Source organism: Bombus fervidus, chromosome 16, assembly GCF_041682495.2.
Source record: "Bombus fervidus isolate BK054 chromosome 16, iyBomFerv1, whole genome shotgun sequence".
In the NCBI taxonomy this organism is placed as follows: Eukaryota; Metazoa; Arthropoda; class Insecta; order Hymenoptera; family Apidae; genus Bombus; species Bombus fervidus.
The window spans coordinates 8,263,084-8,286,700 of NC_091532.1; the positions used below are offsets into that span (position 1 = coordinate 8,263,084).

At 37.8% G+C, this 23,617-nt stretch overlaps 1 protein-coding gene across 4 annotated transcripts in view; it reads left to right on the top strand.

Moving 5' to 3' along the window:
* Positions 1-23,617, top strand: part of LOC139995678 (prolyl 4-hydroxylase subunit alpha-1-like) — a 232,339-nt gene that overhangs the window by 134,954 nt on the left and 73,768 nt on the right. For 3 of the 4 annotated variants that reach the window (XM_072019363.1, XM_072019364.1, XM_072019365.1), the window contains one exon: positions 1,008-1,076. The exons of the other annotated variant lie outside the window; for it this stretch is intronic. The gene's annotated coding sequence lies outside the window, so the exon portion shown is untranslated. The remainder of the gene's footprint in view (positions 1-1,007; positions 1,077-23,617) is intronic. 4 annotated transcript variants of the gene reach the window in all.

The following is a 23,617-nucleotide window of genomic DNA, read 5'->3' on the forward strand; positions in this document are numbered from 1 at the left end:
TTACGTTATCAAACGAACACAATTATTCGATATCGCAAAGAAATTTATATAGAGTGAGATTTCACTCATGGTAGTCTTTGAAGGTTACATTTAACCTAGACTTCGTAGTGAAAGATGTTAAAAATAGACGATTCTCGTTGCAACCAAGGAAATTACAAAAATCAGTACGACCCTTAAATAAAAAAAAAGGGAGAAACTCTGGAAAACAATACAAAGTACATACAAGAGAGTCCTTACAGCGGAAGCGAAGCGATGTAACTCGTACAAAAATGGAAGAAATACCTGAGAAACAGAAAAAAGAAGGATGCAGAAGGCAGCCGTTGGAGGAAAGAAGGAAAATTGAACAGAAAATCAAAGGAAACGTAGCAGGGAAACTTCATAAAGCGATCGAGTTTAAAGGGAACGGAACTCGAAAGGATACATTATATGATTGAAAGGAAAAAAAAATAGAAAGAAACCAAAGTAAGAACTGTTGGGAAGCAACATGAACAAAAGTAGTCGGATGAACAACCAAGCGGAAAACAATGATCACTCGAAACGGAAGATAAAGGAGCAAGCCAAAAACGTCCGAGAAGATAATCGAAAAGTGAAGGGCTGAAAGGATGGCGACGCTGTGGATTACGAGACAAAGAAAAATGAAGGATTCGCAAGATAGTTCCTTGGAATAATGGTGGAAAATTTTATGGAATCGCTAGGCGTAATTGCAGGCATGCGCGGCTGAGGAAGCTGTGGAATTATTAAAAGGGAGAAAGACGGAGCGAAAGGAAGGAAAGAGTCGAGAGATTAATGCTGTCACGTGAAAAGCTGTCAGAAATCGCGATGGCGGACGTGAATCGAACTTTCCTTACTCGCCGTTCTCACAAGAACAGTATTATTCTGTGGAGAACGTAATTTCACTGTGAAAATCCTGCGTTTCTTCGTCGCTCTACCGTCTCCTTCTGTCATGAATTAATATGATTCTATGTGGTTCGCCAATGTTCTTAAAGACTCTTTTCTTTCCTTTGCAGATCCTCGACGAGTATCGAAGAACGTTTGTTCAAACTATCGTGGATTAATCAAGAAAAGAAATTAAGCAGGTAAGTGTGACGTTTGTTAGACGTGTTTTGTTAGTTCTAGGATTTTTTTAAGGATATTCAGAAGGAGAATCGTTATTGTTGGTTCTTCTTCATATGGTTTATCTGTTGATGAAGTATATTGTTTCGTCGATAACAAGTTGAATAGTGATTTTGCTGTTTTACATAATCTTTTACTTAAAAGTGTTGGTTCATTTGTTTTAAGGATTTTTAAATACGTAAAATAGATGTTGACGTAGGTTATTGTTAAATATACAAAATTCTCTAGAGCCCAAAATTACACGAAACAAAAGAAGAATCAAAGATTGATGTCATTAAGTGCATGCTCGCAACGATTTCAAATATTTTGTTAAAGAATGAAAGACTATAACACATTTTTATTCGTCTTTCTCGAACACATCAAAAGCCAATAATGCAACTAACAAGCAAACATTTTAAACCCGAGTTTAGTGACATTATAATATAACATATAAGAGTAGACAATTTCCTAAGAAATATTCAACAGGTATATCTTTCCACTAGCCATATTGAAACGAAAAGGGATTTGAAAATTGAGAATTGAAGTCGTATTTCGAAAATTATATTTTGAAAACTAAAACACGTAGGAACAAATTTTTCCCTTGTTACTGTGACTCTTTTATCGTCCATTAAATCCGTTTTCATTTGAAGATCGAATGGCTATGTCTCGTTATTTGTTCGCGAATGATTCTACGAAAATACAGTAAATCCAATTTAATGAAGAGAGTGGCAAAGAGAGAACCGTGAAATCTCGATTCACCGGTTATTTGTTTGTTCATAAAAGCGCTCGATCTACGAATACCTCGATTGATCCATTCCCTCCATCGGCTTATTTGTCCCCTGAATCTGGAAGAACGTTGATTTGTTTGCCTCGCGATACCCAAGAGCTTTGGTCCCACGACGAAAAATACATTTCTCCCATGGTCCGCCGATAATCAGATTAATTAGCTGAGGAACAATTTTGAGCGTTTGTACGACGAGGCTGATGAAATTATTCTCGAAATCTTCTCGCTTTGGTACTTGAAATTATTACCATTTTATTTATCTTTAATATATCACCAACGAGATCCTGTAATATAAATTACACGTTTGATATCAGTAATATTAATTATTATCTTAATTAAAGGAAATTATTTAGATTGAATGTATAAAATATTTGAGAATTAAATGAATTAAAGTTCTTTTAAACGTGGTTGTTTTAAGAAGTTCTCTGTCGAATGTGAAAAAGGAAATAATCGAGATTTCCATTTCTTTGTTGAAACGGATTAATAAGAGAGATAAAATGAAACGTTCTCAGAGCTTATTATACAGTTAAAATGTCCGATGGATTTAAAGAAAATTTATACAACGTAAAACCAACCCTTCTATATATACGCATAGCCAGGAATATATAGAAGTAATTTTTGTATTTCTACCAGAATCAAATTAATTTTTTCCCTTTTATTTTCTCCAATTTTCTTAGCTCGCAAACATTTTCCCAAGCTGTGTATGCAATTTATTCGAGGAGTACCGAAAATAAGTGAAGTAAAAATTGAAAATAAACGAAATAAGGACGCAAAACGTAGACTGGGAACGAGGGATGGGCAAGCAATCATCTCTAAAGTCTTGCTACTTCGTTTTAGTTTCTTCGGAGCGGTTAAAACCACGATACGATTCCCAAAGGTCTTTACAGCAAAGTTGCAATCCCTTTTTGGACGCGAATTCGGCATGATGTATCGGCAAGACCTCCACAAGGATGTATTATTCATCGACGCAGCCATCTATCTCGTCATTTTATCTTCTTCCGTTTGATCCTTCCTTCTTATTTCTGCGATCGAACATGTTGGAACTTCGATAGCCCTGCTTTGCATTTATGAGTCCCGTTCCTGTCGGAGTTTCAGCGATTGATGCGATTTTAGCGACCACACGGAGGAACCAAGGGACGATTTTTCCTTGCAAGTTATTCCGATCGTGTGTCTCGTTATTTTAGCGGATGACTTGATAAATCGAAAAATGTCAGTAAAAGAAAGTGGCAAAATAATAAAAACGAATAATTCATATTTATTAAAATTGCTTCTTATTATAATAATTGGAAAATAATTTGAAGGAAGAAAGAGAGAGAGGTGGGGAGGGATCAAACTTGGTTTTCTTTTTTTTTTCTTTTTTTTTTTTTAAGAGAATTAATATTACGAAACTTACTAAACTGCAAATTTTGATTTCCTAATTTTTCGGATGCCTGTACGAGATACAGATGACGTTCTAACAATTTCAATTTTCCACCGATATAATAATTTTAATTCTTGAATAGTCACGCCAGGTTATTTGTTATTATAATTCGATATGCGCTCGTATGAACGTATTGACAGTTTCAATTTTCCCCCACTCTTGGAATTTTTATTTTCGATTTTCTCGTGCTTTGCATAAATCTGTTTCGTTAAAAATACAAGATACATACGTATCACAACCTTCCAATTTTTAATTTCTTTTAACACCTAACCCTAATCTACCGCAACCTAACGAAACCTAATTTTAAAATATCTACTTACAGAAAAACGATTCATTATACAAGATACACGATAATTATACTCCCAAAATGCCAAGAGAAAAGCACGAAGATCGTCTGGAAACTTGAGAAATATATATTTCCTTTCATAACAATAATTATTTCACATTCCATCGAAACTACCCTAATTTCTATCTTGTGCGTGAATTTTTCGCATTGTCGATCTCACCTCTAAACTGTTCTCTTTTAATCGACTAATATTCTGACCACAAAACGCCCATAAATATCCATCGTTTCGTAGAGCACAGATTGCGAATATTTTAATAAGAACTTCGAGGGTTGGAGAACGAAAAGGTCGCGTTATTAGAAAAAGAAATCGAGAAAGAAGAAGGAGAAGAGAGACTGTATGGCGAAAGATTATTTTGGATATTCTGTCGTGGCTTTATAAGCCGCTGCTGTGGGATAAGGGCAAAAGAGGCTGATATTAAAGCTTCCTATTCCGCGGATCTTCCTCGTGCAACATTAACCCTAGAAATACCGTGCTCTCTGTGTAGGAATGTTCTTAGCCTAGCTTATTAAATTTCCCCGAGTTTTATATACTGACGTCCGCTTCATTGCTGTTGTAATATCCCGGGTTTTCTCGATTCTTCCCTCGGAATCCATCCGGCCTTTGTGAATCTCGTGATAGATAATGGTAAAATAATCGATGATATAATTCCGAATTATATTTAATTCTTCAATTCTGCAAGTGTAACATAATAGTTTAGAAAATTGAAAAATTAACTTTCTGTCTGAGGTAAAACAACTAGGAATTATTTTTACATTTGCAAATGATTCCTTTTCTCTTCAAAAAAAGAAAAAAATAAATGAAAAAGAAAAAGAAGAAAATACATGAACATCGTTTCTCTCGAAGAAGAAGAACGATCTTCCACGACCCTCTTGTACGCATCGACAATTTCACCGTAAGGCAGGACCTTAAACTCCTCTGCTCTCTTTTTACCCATAGAAATCCTCCTTACGTTCTCCCCGTTTTCGTCGAAAATTGCCTCGCTCTCGTGACTTCTCACACAGCTTCTCCATCGAAATCGCAACATCCTGCAGCAAACTACGGACGAAGCGAACCGAATTAGATCTAAAGAACGAATGAAAAAGAAAGACATGCAGGATGAGAAAAAGAAACAAAAGGCAAAGGAAAAATTACCGACACACCGTGCGCTATGCAATTTTGATCTTATTATTCGGTAATATCATCAGTCTGTAAGTTATGTAAATGTAAACAATAATTTTTCTGAAACTCGATGGAGGATCGATAAAAATCGTTTGTAGATCAAAGCACAAATGATTGAAAATTAGCTCGCTCAATCGTTATACGTTCTTGTTTGTTAATACCTGTCAAATATGTACAATTCAAAAATGTCACTCTTTGAAAAACAACCATAAAGAAACAGTTCAGACCAGCCTGATCGTTCCGTGTCAAGAAGGTATTGATTGCATCGTTTCATAATTTTTCTAGTGCACACTGCTATACCGTATGTTCCGTAATTTTTTTAGTGAAATCCATTGGCGATCGCGATATGGTTGAAGACTAGATTTCTGATTACACATGTTGCGTGAAAATGTTAAAAATTGCACATAATTTCTGCTTTCTTTACTAAATCAAGAAAATATTTAACGAAACTGAAGGAAGGATAAATCATTTTAACACGACACTCACGAAGAAATGAGAGGATTTGTTCCCAGCACCGGTATCATTTACTTAAACGTCATTATGTATGTGGTCAGACAAAGAAATAAATGTTCAAGATATTTTCACTCACTTCAGATCCCCTGGTATCGAGTTTCAGGAAAACTGCACATTATGTGTATCTTTTTATCTTTGTCCGGAATCCACGTTCAAACGCCGCACTCTGGAACGTGAGAACGTGGCCTACAAACGTGCGAACATTGCCTGGGAACGTACGAACGTGGCAAACGTAGCCTGTGAATTTTGATTTTCGTCCCGAATCGTTGTTCGAATTCCGTACTTCGCGTCGGCTCAAATTCTGCCACGCGGGAGAAACAGCAAGCGCATAAAGCCAGACCGAAAAACCACGAATGGTCGTGGAAAAGCCGTAAGTCTCCGAGGGAGTTGCAATGGATTTGATGTAAAGAAAAGAAGGAGAACAAGAGAGAGACAGACAAACAGACAGACAGAGAGAAAATGTTTAAAAATCTCGAAGACGCACGGTTGTTTTCGCGAACGACCAACGTGGACACAAAAGCCATGGTTTTCGCGCAGCTTCCGCTAGCTTCTTTCCACTTATTTTCACCCCTTCATCCCTCGCTTCTTCTACCTTTCGCCTCGCCAAGGGGAAGAAGGAACGCCAGCCTGATAAAAGCGAGCGTCGACACGGGGGAAAACGCGATATGAATTATTATCGAGCGTTTGTGCATGCAGCGGCGAAAGGTTGCCGACTCACCCCTGTTTGTGAAGTATAATTTCGAAGGTTCGCTGACAGGTGGATCGCTGAATTTTTTGCGAGACGGTGGCTGTTTTGCGAGCTCGAGGATCGACTTCGCGAGGAGACTGTTCAACTTTCGAGTATAGTCGATGGGGGGCGAGGGTTGAAAAGTTGATGTTTGAGAGAGAGAGAGAGAAAGAGAGATGGAGGGAGATGTTTGCTCGAGAAGTTTTAGTTTCGATTGTTTTTTGAGGATGTGACTTTAGGATGAAGTGATTTTTTGTCCTTTGTAGTTTTCCTCCTTGCAAGAGTAGAAACGTTCGTATAATGCTGTTTGTATTTGTCGTACATACAGTGGTAATTGAATAAGATTTTGAATTTGCTTTTGTCCCATTTCGTCAATCGTCGTTTGTCTTACATGACTCGTAGAGACGGAGAAAAGAGAAATCCAAAGAGGAGAAAAGGAAAGACGTCTGTGTATAAATTGTAATTACTGATCAGAATAAGATTTTAAATTTGCGCGGGATGTTTTCACTCGAAATTCTATCGAAACTCGCACAAGTTACAGAAAAGAAGAAAAATGGAAGATAATAAAACATAGGAAGGTCTGTGCATAAATTAAGATTACTATTGATCGAAATTAGATCTTAGATTATACTCGTTAGACTTGGATTTAAAATCCTATCAAACTTTTTATGATTCATGAAGAAACGCTAGAGAATAACAGTTATTTTAACAATTCTTTCCTATTATTCTGTACACTCGACATTTACATTCAATGTGCGAGGAACTGAATATTAAAGAAATTCACGCGAGCTTTGAAGAGGAAGGCTAGTCATACTTGCAACTGAACGTGTTCCATAACCTACTGTAGCCATAACTGATACGTTTGACAGACCGAAGCCTAATTACCTCAATGCTCGCAGTCCAATTACAAACAGACTACCGGCGGATGCCTGATTGCTTCCGGAGTACTTGATGCTACACTACTGTCTGACTGCTAACTGGCTGCAAGTTTGATCGTTCTAAAGGATTTCAAATGACCATTGATCCACCAACGAATCCTCATAACGCTCTTTCGTTTTCTATGTGTTCATTGGGCGAATAATCTCGTATCCCTAATTTCTGTTTTTATACTACAATGTAAATAATCATATAATGTAAATAATAATTAAATAATATCCATATCGTTGTTTATTTAACTTTTACAGTGAAAGTGAAGAAAACAACTGTAAAAGTATCTAAAAATAATTTCCAATATTATCTGTCTCGCTTAATGCTTACAAATACATTTGAAAGAAATATAATTGAAATATAAAAAGTAGTCTTTTCCTGGTCTTAAGATGGATACATCCCCGAAGAGATTGAGAAGTTTTCATACGAGTTTTAGTTTAACCCAGACGTTTATACGAATTCAGACAGTCTGTGACTCAGCTGAAGAGTTCAGGCTGGAAGATATGAGACGTGCGTGGCGCTGAACGTGTTAATTCGTATCGAACCGTCTGCTACAAATTTAACTTGTCCACGAAACTTTCGCGAAACGATCGTACGCGCGCTACAATGCCCGCAAATTCGACTTATCCACAGCTCACGCTTCCGGTAAACGACCTATGCGCCCACCCACGCGTATTTGTTCCGCCGAAACAACAAATTTCACTCGTCTCCCGGAAACGCGTGAAAAAAATAAAGCAAAACAAACGAAACAAAATTGAAACAATAATAAAAAAAAAAGATACATAGAAAAATAGAGGATTGGAAAACGAACTGCCGCGCAGATTACAACATAGTAGGTCTGTTAAAAAGCAACGAATTGCTGGCACGTGAAAACACAAATACGAACCCTCACGGAGTCGAACAAAATTAACAAAATAAAAAAAGGGACAACATGAAACGTTTGGATGTTTTCGCATTCACTCGCGAAAAAAAGAGATAAAAAGCAAGTGAATGAAAAAGGGAGACTGGGAAACTAAAAAAAAATTTTTTTAAATAAACAGATAGAGAGAGAAAAAGAGAGAGGATAGATAAACGCTTGAACATTTCCGCGTTGAATCGCGAGAAAAAGAAAAACGCCGGCCGAGCAGCGAAAAGATAAGGAAACACGAAGTCAAACAAAATTTAGAGAAATAAAAGGGGAAGGATGAAACACGCTTGTAAAATGTTCACGCTGATTTAACGCGCGTGTAGCCAAAAAGAAGAAAAAAAAAAAAAGGAAAGAAACAAAACCGAAGGAAAATAAGAAAAATAAGAAATACAAAATCAGAAGTTACAATAGACGCGCGTGGCCGAGTGTGAATATCATCCAATAGGAACTGGTCGATTACAAATGGAAAACGACGCGTTACAAATCGCGAAATTAGCATTTCCCCCGGCGCGGCCGTTTCCGATTTTCACGCTGGCGTCCCGAAACGACAATCGGCCGTGGGTTTTGCAATTTCAGCGTGGCTGCAGACTCCGTTTGCGGTAATCCGCAATGGCAGTCCCCGTGATATCGCAATTATGAGGCTTCTGAATAAATTAGTCGGCCGTCACGCACGGCTGTACACCGCGTTTAACTCGATACCCGTGGTCCACGTGTCACGCATCCGATACTACGTTAACTCACTTCCGTTTCACATCCTATGAGAGCTCATCAATTTTTGACACGGTCGAAGAATCGTTCGATGGCTCTGGTCTACGTGGTTCTCTCACAAAGAAGAGTTTTCGTTGTGTGGTAGAATTGTCCAGGTTTTGATCAAGTATCTGTATGAAATCTGTTGAACTGTCGAGGTCATTTGCCCCACCAGTACTGGCGTAAGATGTGTACTTACACTTTTAAAAGTTTTATCTCTATTTATTTTCTCCATTTAAAAAGATATTTTTCTTATTCTTCGAAGCACCATAAATACAAATTTCAAATTATGATTTGAATTAAGAATTTTGAAATTTTAATGTTCTATAGGACTCGGCAGACTATAGGAGCTCGTAAATTTTTGACACGGTAAAAGAATCGTTCGAGTTTTTGTGCAGATTTTTTCGAATAACGTAACAAGGTGACGAATAAATTCGACCTATTTATTATTCATGAATAACAACTTTGACGAACAACTTAGGAATAATGAATTAGTTTATTCGTTGGCCTAAATAATTTTCTACCGACGCTGGTGTGTAACATTCAAGTCGCAGGGTTGAAATATTAAATGCAGACTTTTCTACGGTCTCCTCGTTAATTGAATATGTAACGAATCGAACTGAATAATCCAATTGGTTGTTTTTTCGTGAACAAATTCGATTTATTTATTAATTAGAATATGTAACCTTTTTAACGAAATACACTTTTTTTTCTTTTTTTCTTTCAAACGTCACATTAAAAATCTAACTGGAGCGATATAGATCATCCGTAATATCGTACAAGAAAAAACTTTCAACGAGAATTGAAGAGGATATCGATGTTTCCGCACTGGCTTTTAACAAATAAAATAAAATTTTATTTCGTTGACCAGTAAAAAATATGATTATAATTCTTCTCAATTTCTGCTTTTGCCATTGGAAAAAATTGTAATCGCTAGTCTTTCCTATAAATAAAACTACACAAATTTAATTATAGAAAGTTAAAAGTGAATAAAGGTCACGATATATGTCATGTAGAAAGTTCTAAATTTCCCGGAGAATTTATAGTCGATAAACCTGACACGGAAATAAATCGAACGTCAAACGTTGAGAAAAAGGACGTCAACTCTAATTCCGTTTCCATTAGTCTAAATCTAAAAGTGCACCATATTCGAGCTCAAACCCTTCTATTTCAGGCCTTGTCGATATTTTAAATCCACTATTAACTGACACTTTCAACTATACGGAGCGTCCTATTTTAATACAGCGATGTACAGATAATTTAGATCGGAACAATTTAGAAAGTACAAAAGCCAAGTAAAATTGACTGAAAGAAAATAGTTATCAAAGGTCATTAGATCAAGAAAAGTGTCACAAGATATTGGCAGAGATGTTAATTCACCTTATGCTTATTCAGTACACGAAGAGTTAACTCTTTCGAGAAGGGCTTTCTTCGCAATAAACACAATAATGTAATAATACAAACTATGATACACTTAAGCTGGGAAACTGTCGATTAATCATATTATTTTGACTGAGATGGATGGATTTTGTAATTAGTGTTAAAAGCACATATAAGATCGCGCTCACCGCTTTCTTCACCCACGTACATATATTTGGTTCTATAAAATGATAAATGTCGGTGGATCAAAAAATTTCTAACGCACAGTCAAAAAACACTGATCAAAGTGTTTGATCATCACTGGCAAAGCATTTTTCTAATAGCATTACTACTGTCTTATAATCGCATAATCTACGTTTATTTACCTGCGTTGTATTAAAATGAGTATATATGTAGGATTTTTTTATTTATTTAGAAATATTAGAAATTAGGGTTACCAATGATTTCTATCCTATATGTTAATTTTATTGATCGATAGATCTATTTATAATGGATTACATAGGAAACGATGGTTATTTAACGTGAATTAAATACAGTAATGTGATATAACTAAGACAACTAAATAGTTGATTCACAACTCTCGTCACCAACGCTCTCTTTCACGCGGACCATCCTTCTCGACAACACTGACTTATTAACTCACGACTGTCTGTTAATTCATCTTCCTCCCTTAAGCATCCCTTTCTCTTTTTTCGTAGCCCCACCACGTACGTGTTCCGCAACCGTCCACGGCCATGGTCAGGTAGGCCTTTTTTCCCGCGTAACTATTCGGCTGAAGGACCGACGACACATTGATGGACCGCTCGGTCCATTGAAGTTCCCAGACCCTTTTGGCCTATCGGCACTTAGGCTTCCTCGCAACATTGTTTATGGTTCACCCGATATTTCTTAAATCATTTGTCCACGATACTACATATTGATACTTCTACGATATGGTGTAGAATGTCGCCCCCCCCCCAAAAAAAAGAAAGACATTATTAAATACCAGACGTCGCTAAATTTACTAAATGAGACAACCGGTAAAGATAAAAAACTGTATATATTGCAGACTAAACGGTAAATAAAATCAGGTTTGACAAAACTAAAATATTAGGTCGTCCGAAAAGTTTCTTTCGTTTTATAAGGAAATAATGGACGCGCAATATTTTCCGTTTTATATTATTTTATCGAATTATTTATGATCCATTTTGTTCTATCAAAATAAAGATCATAACGTCTGACAGATTAGGTTTCATGTTTGTATAAAGATGCGTTGTTGTAAAAGACGTGTCTGTAAAAGAAAGACACTTTTCGGACAACCTATATATGAACTGATTGTATTAAAACTTTTAAACTGTGCCAGTTTTGAATGAGAATGATAAAGCATGAACGAAAAGCGTTTATTTGGAGATTTGAAATAGAGCAGCGTGAAAAGGAAGTTCTCGAAACGCATTCCATTCCAAGTATAGATACGATCCTGTGTATATTATTTGATAAATTGAAGAAACTTCATATCCTATATAACTTATCGATACGTTCACGATATTACCAGTATATCGAATTATCTATAACGTGTCGGTATTACCGATAACATGATCGATAGCGGTAGCTTTAATTTTATAAACACAACCAGATTAAAATATCATATAATCAAGGAACGTACACTGAGAAATAATCCGGACATAAAAATGCATCGTACGTACGTAAAATAAATTTTCACATAGAATGAAACTGTAAACTAAATTTTTAAAAACAACGAAACTGTGAAATAACAAATTTCCAATATCCTGTATCGTTTCTCCTTGAGATAATTCCTTGCTTCGAATTCATGAAAATAAAAAGAAATACGTAGCACAGTTCCACTTAAAAGAGAAGCGAAATTGCAATTTGCAAGTGCATAACAGACTCTGCACCCTTTTTCCGAACACACAAACAGAAATTCCAGTTGCGTGCGATAGTAGAGGTTCGCGAGCGCGCTATTCTGTCGCAACGTAAAGCAAAGAGGAAAGAAACAACGTGGAAAGAGCGTGAAGCCCTGGTGAATATCAATTTAAAACCACTTTTCGGCGCATCCCTTGAATTGCTTACGTGTATGACGGTTGTTTGTAATCCAGCAGCCGTTCGAGGCCAGGTTGTTGCTTTATCATTTCCTTCCTGCGTGCATCGCTGCACCAGTGCCGTTGCTCCCCCTTGTCGTCGTCCAATTTGTCTCTGTGCACTTCTGGTATTATGCGTGGTGCATAATACACTGGTACGCAAAGAACCTATGCGCGCACGCGCCTAATCCAATTCGTCGAAGATGCACCGGCGGTGGCACGTGTTTGTCATCGATGTCAGGATAAAGGCCTCTCGTTCAAATCGCTACGATTTTGGAGTAATCGTGCTGCACAATTTGGCAAATTTGTTTATCTTTGGTTTTGATACTAATATTATGTAAATATGTAAAACGTGGAGCTTGAAGTAAAGAAGCTAAATATATGAAAAAATGTTCTGTTACATTTGTTCGTGCCATTTACGAAGGAATAATAATTCGCATTTGGCAGGTGTTTCTTTTTATTTTTAATACAGGAATTATTTATGACTAAAGTATAAAACTACCAAAAAAAGCCGAAATGAAAGATACGATATACGTGGAAGAAGACGAACCTTTATACATAGAATTTATAAAAGATCAGTGAAATATTTAAAAATTCATCGTGGTACGACAGTAAAATTTCTCTGAGAAATTATTAATTGGTCATTATGACGATTCTCAGAGTTCCCAGTGGAACAGACAGATCGTGCGAATTAACTGTTGGAAATTCAACGTGGTAATAGTAATAATACTAAAAACTTGCATTTGATTATGGATCGATCCTGATTCTGCAGGGTTAATTAATATTTGCACTTGTTATTAGATATACTTGACCTAATTAAATCTCTATTCCCCAATTTCAGTGTTTGCCAACCTGTTTTGCGCTGCTATTCCCTTTTAACCTACGACCTTCATCCTATATGCATAAGAAACATTCTTAACAAAACGTGACAAGTTGTTTTGACAAAACGTGATAATTTCCATTTAATGCGACAATGTAGCCATATTACGATAAACAATCGTCGAATGTCTTTAATGTAAAATGAATTCGACGACTCTTTAGGAAACGTTACACGATCTCCAGGCAGAAAACTCGACCTCTGACTCCTCTCTCCTTTTTCTTTCCTCGTTCGTCCTCTCTTTATTTCCTTCTTTTACCTTCGCTTTTCTGCCATTGGGTACTATAACATTATACAACAAAGTTCTTCCTGGTTTTAACTCCAACAAATAACACGATACAAATTTTCCTCTAGTAACGGAGAATCACTTTGCAAGAGAGCAACAGCATCGTACCCAGTCGTTTGTTACTTTTGCCCGGATAATTGTGCGGCAAAGTGACATCGGCATGGTCTAGATTCCAACACCGACGAACAAAGGGCTGTCACGAAAATATGACGCTCGTGGGGGTGCGTTATTATTCGGAAAATTATTAATGCTGACCTCTTCTCCCTATCTCTATTCCTCTCTATCTCTGTTCCTCTGTCTTGCTTACTCTCTCTTCCATTCTGTTCCCCAGCTAGCGCTGGGGTTGTTATTACCGGAACAATTACTTGCTACGCGGCTTGTTTAATGTAATAAGCCGCGATACGCCCTGGAACGTATATACAGTTCGGTAATTGCGAACCGGAGCCGATATCCGAGATATCGAATCTTTCCGCAGCTTCCGCCGGAACAACTGACAACAATTTTCCAACGCCAAATGTTGCGAATTTGTTAATTACTCCGCGCGAGAAGCTTCATCTTCCATTAGATTAGTTCCTCGAGAACTTTGATAAAAAGGTATTTAAAATACAGTTCGTACGCTTCGGAATATCTGACCGATGAAAAGGCTGCGGATATTTATGTAAATTCGTATTTCTATGAATAGTCAGAAAATTGTACCTATGTGTAGGCGATAAAACGTGGTAACCTGTCTCGGGGATCCGTGTCAGACATCGGTGTTCGCGGCTGTTACGTAGGAGACACAAGAAATCACGAAAATGATAGATCGCCGGTGATCTTCTCGCGTTGCAGTTCGAACGTTTTACAAATAAGGTGAAGAAATTGAACTTTGTATATGATAACAGAATTTATTCTACAGATCCAACAGATTGACGGTTCAAAGTGTTACAACAAACTGATCTGGGGCGCTTATTTGGAAGGGTTTTTATACTGAGGTTCTAGTCCCTCTGGAGGGGTTGTCGTCGTGGAGGGGGTGTATGTCAGAGGCGGCTATTATGTTACTATTTGGTTATTGTTTCGATAGTTGTGGCATGTGGAGTGTTTAGCCTATTACTGTTTCTGAGCGTGTGGCCTTCTTGAGCGTGTGACACGGCGGATCGAGCGCTAATAATCTAAACATTCTCTGACATGGAACCGTTGATGATCGGTTTCGATCAGTCGCCGAGCAAATGTCAAAAGGTTCAGACTTCGGTCGTTTTCGCGGCATTAAGTAGCCAAGTAAATGAACGTGACTGGTTTTTCTTTTTTAAACCATTGAACCATCTCCCTACGTATGTTTTAATCGTACAGTTAATGATTTTTATAAATATAATCACACAATCTACACTTACATATTCAATTACGAAGTTGCATAATCGACGAAAAGAGGCATAAAGTTAAATCAAGATATACACGTTGAAATTATACTTAACAAGATTACACGTCATATCACAACATTCAAAAGAGAAACTTTATGAAACTCCAAGTTTCTATAACCCGACTAGAATATCAATTAAAACTACCACTAGGGTACCCTTCTTCTCAACTCTATCCATTAATTCCACCCATTCCACAAATATCCTCGAAATGAATGAAAAGATAGGAAGCTCCGAAAGAAGCTCCAAAACTACCCCTTCCTTATTCGAATTTCATCCGATAAGACCGTGGCGCAGCGTAAACCACGGGCTCGTTAACCAGTCTACGGAGTTATCACAATTTTCTAACACCTGCCTGCCTCCCTGCAAATAGGGTTGATTTACAATCGCGAGAATCGATCGCGAAAACACGGGGAATAGCAGACGTAGACAGATAGATAGATAGATAGAGAAAGAGAGAGAGAGAGAACTAAAGCCGCTAGGCGGTTCGAGTTCTCGCGAATAGGATCGTAAATTGCAGCCCGGTCTGGGATTCAAGCGTCGGAATCAGCGGATAAATTCCCGCAGGCCTGGCCTACGTTATTTATTCATTTATTTGCTTATTTATTTACTTGTACCGGCCAGTTATACTGAAGCCGGAATTACGAGCCGCACGCAGTTGCGGATACGCGGCACTGCCAGCAATCTAAAATTCATTTTCGGGATGAATCCGGAATGAGCGCCACACGATACGCCGCCGACTAGTTCGCCGAAGTTCCATCGTTCTCCGATCCTGGTGGATCCTCCATGGACGGGACCCCGTTGTCTCAAATTCTGCACGCGACTTCCCCTTGAATCGAGGGCTATTTCCCCTTTTATTCTTTCTCTCGTTTCCCTTTATTCGAATATGCACAGTTGCACACGCCACATCAGAGTTTCCTGTTTTTCTTACTTCTTTTCTTCCCCATATCGCAATCTCGAATAACTACCCGGCCAGACATTGATTTATTTTACCAAATTTGCTGGACTTTCGTATTCCGTCCAGAAATTCGGAACGAAAGACGGAGGGGTTTTGTTTTGTCGCTGTTACTTTGCATTCTTTATCCACGATCGTGTCATTTTGCCGGTAAATTCGTAAGCAGGATATTGTTGCGGTGGCTTTCGGCATTCGTTTCCTTCTTTATTTTTATATTCTCTAGTTTTTATTTTTCTCTTGTTTGGTATTCTTCTGTGAGTTTTCTTTTACTCGATATTTTAGCGTCACTCTCCTACATTTTTCTCCAATCTTAACGACTAACCGTGCAACTACAAGGGAAGCTTTCATTTCTCGTCGATACACGATTTTTATTTTCTCTGTGAACTTCCCTGGAATTTTACGCTTTTGTTCTCTTTTATATATCTCCTCGTCTGTGTCGAAAATTTTATATTTTTCGCTGCTTTTTTCGAGTATTCAAAAGTCTACACATTTTCATTTCATTCATTCTCCTCTTTTCGTTTGTTTTCCAATCATAGGGTTATCGTTTCTTAGTTCGACAAAAATCACGAGTTGCAGCCGGGCAAAATTCATTTGTAGCAAATCCCATGCGTTTCCTCCGACAGAAAACATTTTCCGCAGCGAGGGATTCGAACTCCGTCCCTCTTCGCGGAAGTCGAGAGTTCTACACTCTCGAACAAGACTCCTCCTACGTTCTCTTCTTTTCGGTTGGGGATATGTTCCTTTTACACAAATTCGTAGGACTACGATACCTTTTCATGATCGTACTCCTGGTATGTATGTACAGCACTACATGACATGAATATCTCCAAACACGAGGCAAGAACGTGTACAGCTATCATTTTCGTTGGTAAAGGGGAAATTACAAGGGCCGAGTTCTAAGCAAATATCTTCCTGCACCGAGAAATCTTTTTCAATTTTTCACGGTAAGTGGAGGTCCTTTTTAGTACAACTTTCTGAAAGGTATAATATATGTACAGCGTCGTTACTCGGATTTATTTATGAGACATCTTCGCGTAATATGGACTATTTCACGAGACCTTCTGGCATTCCAGGTTTATAAGGAACATCAGGTATATTTCTGAAGTAAATGCAAAGTGTAAGATCACAAGAGAAAACGTGATAGGTACATCTCTGTCGATTTTCATATTTTAATGTCGCTTTATGAAACGTACAAGGATATTTTGATATAAAGTAAAGATGAGAAGAATCCTTTAAGTTCAGAGATACGTTTGCAGTTTTGTAGAAATTAATAGTATAACTGCTAAGACAAAGAACAATTGAATATCTTCTAGCATTTTTAATGTGATTACGAGCAATATGATGAAAAGGACGGAAAAATAGATGTTTGGCGCCAAAATAAAATAAAATGACACTTTTGGTAATAAGAAGTTTATAGACAGTGTATACCAAAATAATAGTTGGATTAAAACTGTTATCATACAGAAGATGAAGAACGTAATAAAACAGCATTTTAATTAATAAAATAATTTCTAAAATATTAAAGTATAATATAAAATAATAGAATATTGGAATAGAATTCGATGACCGTCGTAACGATATTTTTTATTACAAGAAAATATCAAAGTATTATGCCTGAAAGATTCTATGAACTTTCTATTCTTACGATCAGATCTTTAACAATATAGAAATATCTCTGTACTTCGTACCTCTGACAATTATAAGAAAAGAGAAGAGCAGAAACTTTGTTCCAACTTCGAACGCAAGTTTCTCGACTCCGTTATATCCACGGAAACTACCTTCGAACAAAAACATTGTCTAACTAAATTCTTCCATTGTGCTCATTTTCAACCAAACCTCCGCAAACTCGATGAATCTGATTTGAAAAGAATTCAACGAATAAAAAGTATTAATCTAATTATACCGCACAGTAAAACGTATAAATCCGTGCACAATAGGAGGCTTAATTGCTCGCGAGATTGCGCGATCGTCGAAAAGAACGCAACGTATCAACAATCTGGCACAAACCAGCTGTGTTTTGAACGATGTTCGTGATTTCATTTCCTCTTACTTCGGTGGTAACGCACGACGTGTACGTGCGATTTAATTCGATGCTCGTTTCCTTTCAAAGCAAGAATCCAACCAGAACAGAAATAAAACAAAACAGAAGGAGGAAGAATAGAAAAAAAAGAAGTGGAAGAGAAAAAGACAACAGGACGCAACGTCGACGAGCGGAGAACAAAAGGGGGTGGGCGGAACAAAGGAGGTGGAAAGCGAAGCCACAGAGAAACAAACCAGCGGTGCGATTGTTCGTTCGTTGCGTGGGCGGTTGAAGGCACGATTCGCATTGTCGTTCCAAGTTTTCGACGATTGTTTCAGCGAACGAAGGTAGCAGCCGATACACGGGATCGGGAAAACGTCGGCTCCGTTTCAAACCTTCTCTCTCTCTCTCTCTTTCTCTCTGTGTTCCAGTCAGTACCCCATTTTTCCCCTCTATCCCCTCTCGCGTAGGCTTTTTCCCTACGTCTCGCGACCCTTCCACCGCGGAACGGGAAATATGGATTGAAAAAAGGAAACGGCGATGCTCCCGGGAGCGGCTTACTGAACGCAAAAATCGCCGCCATCCCCTTTGTCCTGTGATTTTTATTGCAACCGTCGTGCAGACGTCGACTCGAGGTCTAGCCTCCTCTCTTCCTGTCGAGGATTCGACGACTATTGGGAATTTCCTTTGTTGGTTTAGACTGTATGGACTTTTCACGGTGGAATTCCTGAGGATTAGACTTTTGGTTTCTGTTACAATCCTCGCGCAGACATCGATTCGAAGGATAGTTTATGTCTGCGGAGAATTGCAGTGTTATTAGGAGTATTCCTCGTGGTTTCCATTCTTTGCGTTCGATTTAGACTCTGAGACTTTTTAATACTAGAATTCTTGCTGGAAATTAGACTTTTAATTTTAACTGTGATATTCACAACAGACGTTATTCGATGAATAATTTCTCTCTATAAACAATTGAACTATATTCAGATTTTCAGAGACGTTCCTTTTGTTCTTCTTGTTGGTTTTAAATTACATGGTTTTTTAATGGTAGAAATCTGATTGAACGGAAATTAAACCATAAATTTCCTCGTGTACAAGAACTGAAAGTTTCTTTCTGTACAAGATCCAACGTCTATCGGAAATATTCTTTGCGATTTTGTCTGCTCTTGCTTATTTTATAGCGACTTTTTAATGTTGGGAATTTTGTCGAGGATTAAACTTCTGATTTTTATTACGATTGTCCCGCAGATATCCACTTTAGGGGCGGATTCTCCCTCAGGAGTACAACCAGGGTTGTTTTTATGGCTTTTGCTTCTCTTGTTGATTTTAGATCGTACAATTTTTTCATCGTACAATTCTTATCGCGTACAAGACTCGTATTATTGTATTGATTTTACTTTGTTAATCCGAATCTGTCTGACAATATCTCGTACTATATCTAAGACTATATCTAATATCTAAGACTTTAAAAATCTCTGGATCCTTTGCTTTACTTGTTCTTAAATATCATTCAATAAAATAAATGCAAGATGATAAATCTGGAAATATTCCACTACATTAAAAAATTTCGGATAGTACCTAACTAAAACAGTCTTCGCCAAAAGTGGGAAATCCAGCTCAGGCGAAACTTCCCAACATCTGCAACTAGTTTAGAGTCTAGAGATTACGAGATCAGAGGAGCGACGTACCAGTTCAAGGATGTCCCGTTAATTGCAAGACAAATTTCTAGGAAACGCAAGAACAAGTGGAAACTTTCCAACCAGTTTAACTCTATTGCTCTACTTGAACCATTTCCGATCAAATCGTGTTTTCTTTTGATTGAATTCTCTAATTTTCTTCTAATTTCAAGACTGATATAATCAAGTTGTTAACACGCGAAGGACAATTTTTCAATAGAACACGTTCCATTGGAATGAAAAGAGTTTGATTCATTTATCTTCACGTGTATAATAATTATTTTACCACAGAACCGGCGTTCCCTCTGTTTATTTTCTATTTTACACAGATTCATTATATTTTTAGTAAATGTTATACCGCGAAATCAACGCCCTCCCTTTTTCTTTTCCTCTCCTTTTCATCTCGTTTCATTACGCATCTAATAGTATAGCCCTTAATGAACGAGATAAATAAATAAGTAAATTTCCCTTCGTTATCGATGCTAAACGAACCGAAACCAACGGCTAAACAGGCAAAAACTTTCAGAGGAGATACACACTGATACGCCTAGTATCTAGAACACACACAGCCGCGTACATTAGTGCATAGACAGGAGTACAGGCCGCTATCACTTTGCAAGAAGTTTAAGTTTAATTACTGGCTGATATGCGGCTCCGGTTGGGAACTGTTTACGGGAAACTCGCGAATGACCGCGGACACCGCAGCTTTCGGGAGCCCACGGAATGTATTAAAAGCTCGACGAACTTGACGAAACTTTCGCTACCAGTTAATGATGCCAGTTAAAGGGGGAATCGTGTTACGATGTACCACCACGATGGTACTCGATGGAATTGTTCTTTCGTGGAATTTCACGAAGGCAGCTTTGAAAATGTTGCAAAGGATTTTCCTTTAATTCACGAATAGTTTGATGGTTGATACCAACTTTCCTGTTTTTAATTATTGGTTTGATTTTTACTAATTCCTTCCATTGCGGACAATTTAGAGAAACTTTGAATGTAATTATCCGAATGTAACACTTTGTAGTATCGGGAATACTACTAATAATTAATGATGGTTTATTTACAAAGAATGGATTGATACAGATGTTGATTAGACAGGAAACGATGGTTATTTAACATGAACTAATCGCAATAACGTACTATACTTTAGACAACTCAATAATTAATTTGCAACTCTCGTCACAACGGATTCAACGCTCTCTCTCTCTCTCTCTCTCTCTCTCTCTCTCTCTCTCTCTCTCTCTCACGCGGACCATATTCTCTCGACAACGCTAGCAACACTATAACGCAACTCGCATTCTCTAACTTCTCGATTCATACTCTCTGACTTCTCCACTGACACTGCCTGTGAATTTGTCTTTCTGCCTTAGCATCCCTTTGTCCCTTTGTCTTAGTTTCACCACGTACGCGTTACGCAACCGCTCATGGCCAGAGTTACGTAGACCTTTTTTCCACGAAACTCTTCAGCTAAAGGACCGACGACACATTGATGGGCCTGTCGGCACCTCGGCTCGCGACAATATTTATGGTTTGCCCGATATTTTTAGGCCTTTTTGTCCACGATACTACAATTTGACAAAAGTGTTTTCATCCTTGCTCCTCTTTTCTTCTTTCCTGGCGAACGAAGTAAAACTCTACTCGTACCCAAGTTCGATCGTATTAAGTTGTTTAAATTGATTTTATCGAACACCAAGAATATGTATGTTGTTATTTACGAGTCGATGGTATTATTCGAGTCGATTTCTAATACACAAGAACGATGACGAGCTACGTTCTTTCAATTTTCGTCAAAAATCGAATGTTTCTTCTAGTACGAAAATAATTAAAAATAACTAGCAGAATCAACTGCTATCAAAACACACTGTGTTTCAATCCATCGTCTGCCTATTTTTCTGCTTATTTTCAAGCAAATTCAACAAAAATTTGTCGAGTCCTTGCCACTGTAGCCTGCTCGGATTTTCGGAAATTTACGAAAATTCTGACGAACGACGTTTCTACGGAAAAGATCTCACAATTTCGTTACGAAACAACGCCATTTTCACTCTTATCCTTCCTCCGACTTTATTTCCCATTTTTAATTACTCTCCCTCTTTCAACTACTTCATTTCGTCGCCCTTTCCTCTCTTCGCTTTCACGGTCATCCATTCCACTTCCATTTCCAAGCTTGGTTCCCCCGTTGGTTCCTCCTTTTTTGTCATTCCTCGTTCACCTCCCCACCTCTTTCGCTTGCATTTTCCAGACACTGCGTTTCGAGCACATGATTTACTCAGACTGCACGCGCTACCCAAACGGAAAGGGAACCGGAAATAATGATTTAAGCGGGCAACGCGGCTACCGATTCGGCGCGAAAATATTTGCGAATGTTTTTTCGATCGCAATTCTCTATCCTCTTTTCGCTTCTCCGAAAAATATCCGCATTTGAGCGGTCTTTTCAATTCTTTTCCTTTTTTATCACCTTTTTTTATCACAATTATTTTTGATAGCAAAATATTAATTCTTCCTCCGATAAGTTGATTCCTCTCGAGCTTTATACACACGTTTTACCTTGGCTGTACTAATTGAAATATTTCGATATAGAATTGTACACTATAACCTATTGAATTTTTCTAAAATATCATATCGAAAAATATTAGTCACTGATTAGCGCGTTTTTCGTACTACTATGTAATTTGTCTGCGTTAGAAACTTTTTAGTCGACAGCATCGATCGACTAGAAGAGAATTTGCAACCTTTCAATGTGTTAATATTCACCGCTGCAATTTTAATCTATTCATAGCGTAGCACGAGAAAGAAAGAGAGAGAAAGAGAGACTGGCGAAAACTGTTAAATATAGGAAAATGCAGGAGTATTTAGAATACTGTACCAATGACATTTGCGGACGAACCGTAATTTTGACATTTCCGACTCAATCTGCGGAGTAAAAGAACGTCCATTTGTAGAAGTTTGCCAGCAATTATTCAGTCGTTGCAATCATGATTTAAATATGTGAAAACTCTGGAGTAAATCGTTTAATCCACACATTTGCATACTGGTTTCTTGTCAATTTTACGAACATTTCGAGAATACAAAACGTGACGTGATGTTTTATGTTTTAACGCCATGGTGCTAATTCGGAGATACCAAAGGAAAACCTACTGAGAAGGATGATACAACAGTGAATTATCTCTTCCGCAATTGTGAATTACAGCGAAGACAAAACAGGAGAACAGTGGATGCAGTGTTTCGTGTGTGAAATTTGGATACACCGTGAATTTGTTGATTATGATCGTGGAAGTCCCACCTGCTATTGCAAGTAAATTTTAAGGCATAGAATTGATATTTACCTGGTACGGTTCCTCCTAACGCTGTGATTTTTGTGTCTGACTAGAGATCGTAAGAGAAGATAATTTTATTATCTATTTGCTTTATAATTTTATATGACGAAGGTAAATTGGAATACCGCTGCTCCAAATTACCTGCACCGTAACAATATTTGCTTTATGTCATTTTGCACTTGGACCAAAGTTTCAGATACATTTTGTTGCCCAGTATTACCGAGAGCTTGAAATAGAAAAGTTTATTGTTTTTCTCGTGATACTATGCAGTTTTATTCGTTCCCATTCTCTGCCGTAACTTTTTATTCGTTTTAAAGAAGCTGGTACAACGATGATTATTAAAATTTGTTACGACACGTCGAAGTTATATATTTCCTGTATCTGATATCATAAAACGACGAAATCTTGCGACGATAGAAAAATAATTATTTTCTACGTTATTTGTTCCAAATCCTCGCTAAAAATTCTACGAAGACATACGCAGTTGTAGAAAAGCCGAAAATGATCACAGGTTTATAATTCTGGCGGAAAATAAATAGGAAAGTTCGAGGCAAAGGAGATTACAAATTTTGATAGGGGTACAATTTTTCCGAGTAAATTTTCAGTTGTGAGAGATGATTAAGTAGAAATTTGCAAGAATCTAAAAACGTTCGGTCTTTCTGCTGGAATAAAAACAAGTTGGCCCGGTGAAATTCGCTTCTGCGCGACGGATTACACGAGCTGGCCGCAAAATGAGAAATTCCTGTTTGCCTTTGGCCCCGCTGTCGGTCTCCCTTCACGCAAATTCTATTAACCAACGGAAATATTTAACGTATCTCCGTTTCGAGCGCGGCGGACTGCTCGGAGCAAAAAGTGCGGACGCTCGTAATGTCGCTCTTAACTCCGTCGACGTTTTCAAATGAATCGTTCTACCGTTTTCGGATAAGTAATAAGTCACTGTTTGAAGGAACGTTTAAACAGACTAATAAGACTTACTTTACTAGCGGACTGTGTCGTCAAATTCTACGCAAACAAGCGTACGTAA